Here is a 7,966-nt window from a genome sequence, read left to right as displayed (position 1 = left end):
GACAGTGATTCATGATCGTCAGTAGATTCTTGATTCCAGATTTTTTAAAAATTGAATTCAAAATCCACCATCTGCTGTGGCAGGATTCAAACCCAGGTCCTTAGGAAGTTAGCTGAGTCTCTAGATGAATAGTCCAGTAATAATACCACTAGGTCATCGTCTCCTGCCATCTTGTGTGCAGAGAGATGAGACAAAGTTATTACAAAACTGTGTGATAATGTAATGTGCCTCACAACACTTTTATAGTTTTTTTTTCAGGCTGCTAATAATCACATCTCCTTAAAATGTTTGTCTGATTTATTCAGTATAAAAATGTAAACCTTTTCTGCTTAAATGATGCTAGCAGCTTTGTTAAACATTAACCTTGATAATCATCTAACTGACAGCAATACATGATGTTGCAGGATGAGCATCAGATGAGATATCAAATGCCTTATGGAACATGGTGTTCCTTATCTCCTGGGTGACTGCACTGAGCAGCAGGTTAATACTGACTGTCTACTATTGATGCCAAATGGGAAAAGAAGAATTAGTGGGAAAAAAAAGAGCTAACTATCCTCAGCAATTCCACAGAATATGTGATAAAGAAAACGAGTTAAAGGTAGCAGTCTGCCCATTCTCATTTTGAAGTTTTTGAGGCAGGGTGATGCAGTTGTTGTGTTACTGGACCAGAGCTCCAGAGAATTCCACCAATTGTTGGAAAAGTTGCTTTCAGCTTTTTAAAATCTGAAAATTTAAAGTGACTATGATACTGTTGGATTGTCATAAAAGTCCAACTGATTCCTTAATGTCCATTAGGGAATAAACTATGCCATCCTTTACCAATCTAGCCTTTATGTGGCATTTTGCACAAGAAATGGTGGCAGTAATGCTTGTGGAATGGAGAAGGACACTCCCTCTTCCTGCAGTACTGGACATTCTCCCAAAGAGGTGAGACTTCCATAATGCAGACGGCAACCTCGGAGCAAGCTGACATGGTCTGGTGTTTTGGCCTCCATCACTGGTCCTGGGCAAGAGGGAGTCCCATCTGTCAGGAGCACCAGGAGTATGCCTCAAAGCAGAGTGATGATTTCCACTGGTCTGGAATGTACACGGCAAATGTCACATACTATGCAGGGCAGCTCCAGCCTGACAATGCACAACAGCTTTTTAAATTTGGAGGCAGCTCCATGGAAGTCAGTGAATAATGGCACCTTTCCATGCAATCACAGGAGGTGTAACACCTCCTCGTTCCTCACCATCCAAAGCCTCAAATGCACCTTCCATGTGAAGCTGAGTTTCACTTGTGTTTCATTCAATCTAGACTACTGCATTCATTCCTCACAATGCAATCTCGTTTACATTGGCAAGACTAAATGTAGATGAGGTGACTACTTTGCAAAGCACCACCACTCTGCCCACAGGAATTATCCTGACCTCTCAGTTGCTTGCCATTTAAATAAGCATCTTGGCTCTCATTTTTATCTGTGCAAACTGCAGGAACAGTTTCTCAAAAAGAAAACTGAAGGAACAGCACCTCATTTTCAGAATAGACATTTATGTCCTTCAGGACTCATCACTGAGTTGAACATCTTCAGCACATGATCCTTGTCCTCCATTTTAATTGCAGTCTCCTCTGTGTCTTATTCATGCCTTGTGTCTCAGCATAGTGGACCCATTTCTCCTTTTCACATCTGTTAATTACACCTATTTTACAGCTCAATTCCTCCTTTACAACCATTAGTACTCACTGTGTCTTTTGCCCTGGGCAACCTCATCATCTGTTCCACTCACTCCGCCTCCACTTCTGTCTACAGCATGAAACCCACCATTATCCAGCCCTTTTCAGTTCTGAAGTCATACCAGATTTGAAACATTAACTCTATTTCTCGCTCCACAGATGATGCCAGTTTCTCCAGCCTTTTCTGGTTTTGCTTTTGTTTAAGTAGTTGAGCTGCATGATGACTTACAGCTAGTTTCAGAGTCCAGTTCACAGGCTGTTTGAAGGATCTGATAATTCTGAAGGATCTACTTGGTCCTGGGGTAATAAGATTGCAGATTCTGGAATCAGTTTCAATCATATGACTGCTGAGTAACACTTCTGCACCCCATTGTAATACCATGGGGTGCTGATATTGGCCATCGAGTTTTCGTTTTTCATTTTGTCTAGTTTGAAGCATGGAGTCAGGCAGTTTGGTTTAAATGTTGGCCCATCCTGAAACAGTGAGGCATGTGAATGCCCAGATAGATGCAAGAAAACCTCACCCATATGCACCTTTAATTGGATATTTGCTAGAGACTTGATAAATGTCAGTGGTCCAAATTTCAAAAGTCACATGATTTCCAGAAGTCATCCTATCAGCTTGCTTGTGTCAATACTTCAAAGTATAGACGGAAAATTGATATTATGACCGGTCTGTAATTGTTAGGGATTCATTCAATAGCCTTGACTGTTCCAACAATCTCTTCATTCCATTTGCAAATTAGCTCAGCACTACAGACTGTCTGGTTTGTTATCTCAGTTCAGCTAAGGACAGGACTGGCAACTTAATGTTCCATGATACAAATGCTACAGGAAGGATAGAAAGGGAGGCAAGAGAGAAGGGGCCGTGGCGTTTTTGATAAGAGATAGCATTACTGCTGCACTGAATGAGGATATTCCCGGAAATACATCCAGGGAAGTTAATTGTGTGGAACTAAGAAATAAGAAAGGGATGATCACTTTATTGGGATTGTATTATAGATCCTCTAATCGTCAGAGGGAAATTGAGAAACAAATTTATAAGGAAATCTCAGTTATCTCTAAGAATAATAGGGTGGTTATGGTAGGGGATTTTAACTTTCTAAACATAGACTTGGACTGCCATAGTGTTAAGGGTTGAAATGGACAGGAATTTGTTCAGTGTCTACTGGAAAATTTTCTGATTCAGTATGTGGATGTACCTACTAGAGAAGGTGCAAAATGTGACCTACTCTTGGGAAATAAGGCAGGGCAGGTGACTGAGGTGTCAGTGGGGGAGCACTTTGGGCCCAGCGACCATAATTCCATTAGATTTAAAATAGTGATGGCAAAGGATAGACCAGATCTAAAAGTTGAAGTTCTAAATTGGAGAAAGGCCAATTTTGACGGTATTAGGCAAGAACTTTCAAAAATTGATTGGGGGCAAATGTCCGCAGGTAAAGGGATGGGTGGAAAATGGGAAGCCTTCAGAAATTAAATAACGAGAATCCAGAGAAAGTATATTCCTGTTAGGGTGAAAGGAAAGGCTGGTAGGTATAGGGAATGCTAGATGACTAAGCAAATTGAGGGTTTGGTTAAGAAAAAGAAGGAAGCATATGTCAGGTATAGACAGGATAGATCGAATGAATCCTTAGAAGAGTATAAAGGCAGTAGGAGTATACTTAAGAGGGAAATCAGGAGGGCAAAAAGGGGACATGAGCTAGCTTTGGCATATAGAATTAAGGAAAATCCAAAGGGTTTTTACAAATATATTAAGGACAAAGGGTAACTAGGGAGAGAATCGGGCCTCTCAAAGATCAGCAAGGCGGCCTTTGTGTGGAGCCAAAGGAGATGGGGAAGATACTAAATGAGTATTTTGCATCAGTATTTACTGTGGAAAAGGATACGGAAGATATAGAATGCAGGGAAATAGATTGGTGATATCTTGAAAAATGTCCATATTACAGAGGAGGAAGTGCTGGGTGTCTTGAAACACATAAAGGTGGATAAATCCACAGGATCTGATCAGGTGTACCCTAGAACTCTGTGGGAAGTTAGGGATGTGATTGTTGAGCCTCTTGCTGAGATATTGGTATCATCAATAGGCACAGGTGAGGTGCCAGAAGACTGGAGGTTGGCTAACGTGGTGCCACTGTTTAAGAAGGTTGGTAAGGACAAGCCAGGGAACTATAGACCAGTGAGCCTGACGTCGATGGTGGCAAGTTGTTGGAGGGAATCCTGAGGGACAGGATGTACATGTATTTGGAAAGGCAAGGACTGATTAGGGATAGTCAACATGGCTTTGTGCACGGGAAATCATGTCTCACAAACTTGAAGAAGTGACAAAGAGGATTGATTGAGGTAGAGCAGTGGATGTGATCTATATGGACTTCATTAAGGCGTTCAACAAGGTTCCCATGGGATATTGGTTAGCAAGGTTAGATCTCAAAGAATACAGGGAGAACTAGCCATTTGGATATAAAACTGGCTCACAGGTAGAAGACAGAGGATGGCGGAGGATTGTTTTTCAGACTGGAGGCCTGTGACCAGTGGAGTGCCACAAGGATCAGTGCTGGGTCCTCTACTTTTTGACATTTACATAAATGATTTGGATGAGAGCAGAAGAGGTATAGTTAATATGTTTGCAGATGACACCAAAATTGGATTCCTCTCTGGGCATGGAATTGTGGAATCTCCCCCTTACGTAGGGGAGCTCCAAACAAGAATAGATTTTGTGTGAAATAGAATAACTATACACCTCTAATTTTGCAGGTGACACCAAAATTGGAGGTGTAGTGCACAGCGAAGAGGGTTACCTCAGAATACAACAGGATCTTGACCAGATGGGTCAATGGGCTAAGAAGTGGCAGAAGGAGTTGAATTCAGATAAATGCGAGGTGCTGCATTTTGGGAAAGGAAGTCTTAGCAGGACTTGTACACTTAATGCTAGGTCCTAGGGAGTGTTGCTGAACAAAGAGACCTTGGAATGGAGGTTCATAGCACCTTGAAAGTGGAGTCGCAGGTAGATAGGATAGTGAAGAAGGCATTTGGTATGCTTTCCTTTATCTGTCAGAGTATTGAGTTCTGGAGTTTCGAGGTCATGTTGTGGCTGTACAGGACATTGGATAGGTCACTGTTGGAATATTGTGTGCAATTCTGGTCTTCCTATCGGAAAGATGTTGTGAAATTTGAAAGGGTTCAGAAAAGATTTACAAGGATGTTGCCAAGGTTGGAGGATTTGAGTTATAGGGAGAGGCTAAACAGCCTGGGGCTGTTTTTCCTGGAGCATCGGAGGCTGAGGGGTGACCTTATAGAGGTTTACAAAATTATGAGGGGCATGGATAGGATAAATAAACAAAGTCTTTTCCCTGGGGTAGGGGAGTCCAGAACTAGAGGGCATAGGTTTAGGGTGAGAGGGGAAAGATATAAAAGAGACCTAAGGGGCAACATTTTCATGTGGAGGGTGGTACGTGTGTGTGGAGTGAGCTGCCAGAGGAAATGGTGGAGGCTGATACAATGGCAACATTTGAAAGACACTTGGATGGATTTATGAATAGGAAAGGTTTGGAAGAATGTGGGCTGGCTGCTGGCAGGTGGGACTAGATTGGGTTGGAATATCTGGTCAGCATGCACGGGTTGGACTGAAGGGTCTGTTTCCATGCTGTAGATCTCTATGACTCTAAGTCATGAAAGTTAAATCTAAAAAAAAACATAAGAATGAGAAGCAAGAGTAGATCAATCAGCAACTTGAGTGTGCTTTACAATTTCATACATGATGCCTGATGTGTTTGTGACCTCAACTTCACTTTTCTATCTGACTCCCATAACTCTTCACTCTCTCCGTCAACACTCAATTTTGAACATATTCAATGACCCAGCTTCCACTGCATTGTAGCGAAGAGAATTCCACGGAATAAAACCCCACTGACAGGAAAAGAGAACTTCATCTCAGTTTTAAATAAGAGCCCCCTTTTTAAATTGTGCTTCCCAGTTCTAAAGTCTCCACATCTTTTTAGCATTCACCCTGTCAAGTTCCCACAGGATCTCGTATGTTGCAATAAAATCACTTTTCATTCTTCTAATGTTTGCTGGGTTAAGGCCAAACCTGCTCAAACCTTTATCATATGCTAATCCCTTTGTACCACATAAAAGATGAGTCTGTAAATGATAAATGTAGAGTGATGACAGCACTTGTTCAACATCAGTCACAGGAATATTTGATTGCAGACATGAAACATCTCAATATTTAATTTGTAGAAGCAAATCTAACAAAGATAGATCTTCAAGTAAAAACTATGAAACTTCAATTATTAGAAGGTCTCTATAACTTATTGTGGGAAATGCCTTGAACAGTTGTTTGAATACCAAATGTGATGCCCAATCTTATGAACTATTGGAACTTTGTCTTGAGAAGATTAATCAATGGTTTGAACTTCAATGCCATCTGGACCACATCAAAATGCAAATGCAGTATGATAGAGCCTTGCTTCACTCATGTTCTACACACTTGTCTATACCCCTATACGATCATTCATAAGTGCACAAATCTCTGGAGGGAAAGATTCATTATATCCATTTTGCAAGGCAGCACACACTCAGTCAGGATGGATAATATCCAATGCTCTGCTTACATCCAAACTCTGTCTCAAAACATTTTGTTCTGGTGGGGAACACAGTGTCTGTTAGCTTAAATGCTGTTGGGAAGTATTCTGAATATTTGTACATCTGAAGGAAATTACAGCAAGGATAGTAGATTCTGCGTCTCCACATCATCCTCCAACTTCAGAGCGGACCTTCAACTGCTGCTTTTAGAGGTTGTGCAATGGGTGCTGGGCTCACAGTTGTCCTTGTAACTGTGGTTTCCTATTGTGTTGACTGTATGGAGCTGTGACACCAGCTATTCTTAGATCCATTCAGGATGCGTGCACCCTTACTATATGGGGAATATCAGAACCAGAACAGCTTTTCTGTGATGTGATCCCTGAACAGTCATAGCAAACAGAAATGAGACTTCATTATAAACAATGATACATTATGGCATGGAGACTGCCCAGAAATAGAGCAATGCTGCTACATAATGTAATTCAATGTAATGCCTCTACATGGACTGCTGAGTTAATTCATGTTATTCAGATGTATGTAAAACAGGTTAAGTGACCAAACAACACTCAGAGGTTGTAAATCCTGCAGCATTATGCTCTCAATGCCATGCCACACCGCGCCCCTCCACCACCTAGCCCATACAGAAATGCAGCACTGAATATAACTCTTACATTGAATATGCTCTTACATATTTACAGTTCAGTGCATGAGGGTAGCAGCTTTGAGGCATCATGCAGTGAAGGAATCAGTAGAATGTGTTTATAATGTGGCAAATGCAGGTGACACTTTTACATTTTTCTGTGATCACATCAGCTTTAGAGATGATAAGAATTGGATTTCACAAACAGGACAATGAATATACATGTTTGGATTATAACATGGGAACCTGAAAGTTTATGGAGTTGACAAGGACTGCAACATAAAGTGGAACATGAAGGGGAATGGGGTAAGCCTGACTAACAGGCACTTAGAAGAGCATAAATGGGATAATGTGTCACCTTTAATGGAACTTTAACTATGCAGCAAAGAAACCAAATGGCTTTGCAGAGATATCCTGGAGTTCAGATGACTGGCATCTATCAACCACACAATTATCTTCCATTGTGCCTGGCATAATTGTAACCAGCAGATGCCCCCACCCCAAATTCTGAGCATTTTCACCCTAATTCCCATTGACTTCAGTTTTGCTTGGGCTCATTGATGCACACTCGACCAAGTGCAACCCTAGTATACCTCTTATTTCACCTTGGTGCTGATACACATTGTGTTAGTACAAGATCAGCCATGATGATGCGGTGGCTTGTCGAAGCTGATTTTCATGGGCAATTGTTGTCAGTGCAGCATGCAGTGAGATGCTAATGAATGGTCCTTGAAATAGAGGCACAGGGAAGCAAGCAGCAACCTGCACTTCCAAGGTAACCATTCTGCCTTTTACGTCAGGAATTAACACCATTCGGTTTCTCAGGAGCTGTACCAAAATTTTTAAAATTCATTTTGTGGGATGGAAGTGCTCTACTAGATGGAAGTGCTCAAAGGTTCAGATGTTATGGTCTGAGGATCTTTGGTGAATGTCTGCATTGCATCTTGTAGATAGTACACACTGCTTGCTACTGAGTATTGGTGGTGGAGGGAGAGGATGTAGGGCCAATCGAGCAAGCTGCTTTG

The sequence above is a fragment of the Chiloscyllium plagiosum genome, unplaced genomic scaffold (genome assembly GCF_037043375.1).
Source record: "Chiloscyllium plagiosum isolate Xiang-an unplaced genomic scaffold, Cpla_swu_hap1 HiC_scaffold_23, whole genome shotgun sequence".
Taxonomy (NCBI): Eukaryota; Metazoa; Chordata; class Chondrichthyes; order Orectolobiformes; family Hemiscylliidae; genus Chiloscyllium; species Chiloscyllium plagiosum.
This window is presented reverse-complemented; position numbering follows the sequence as displayed.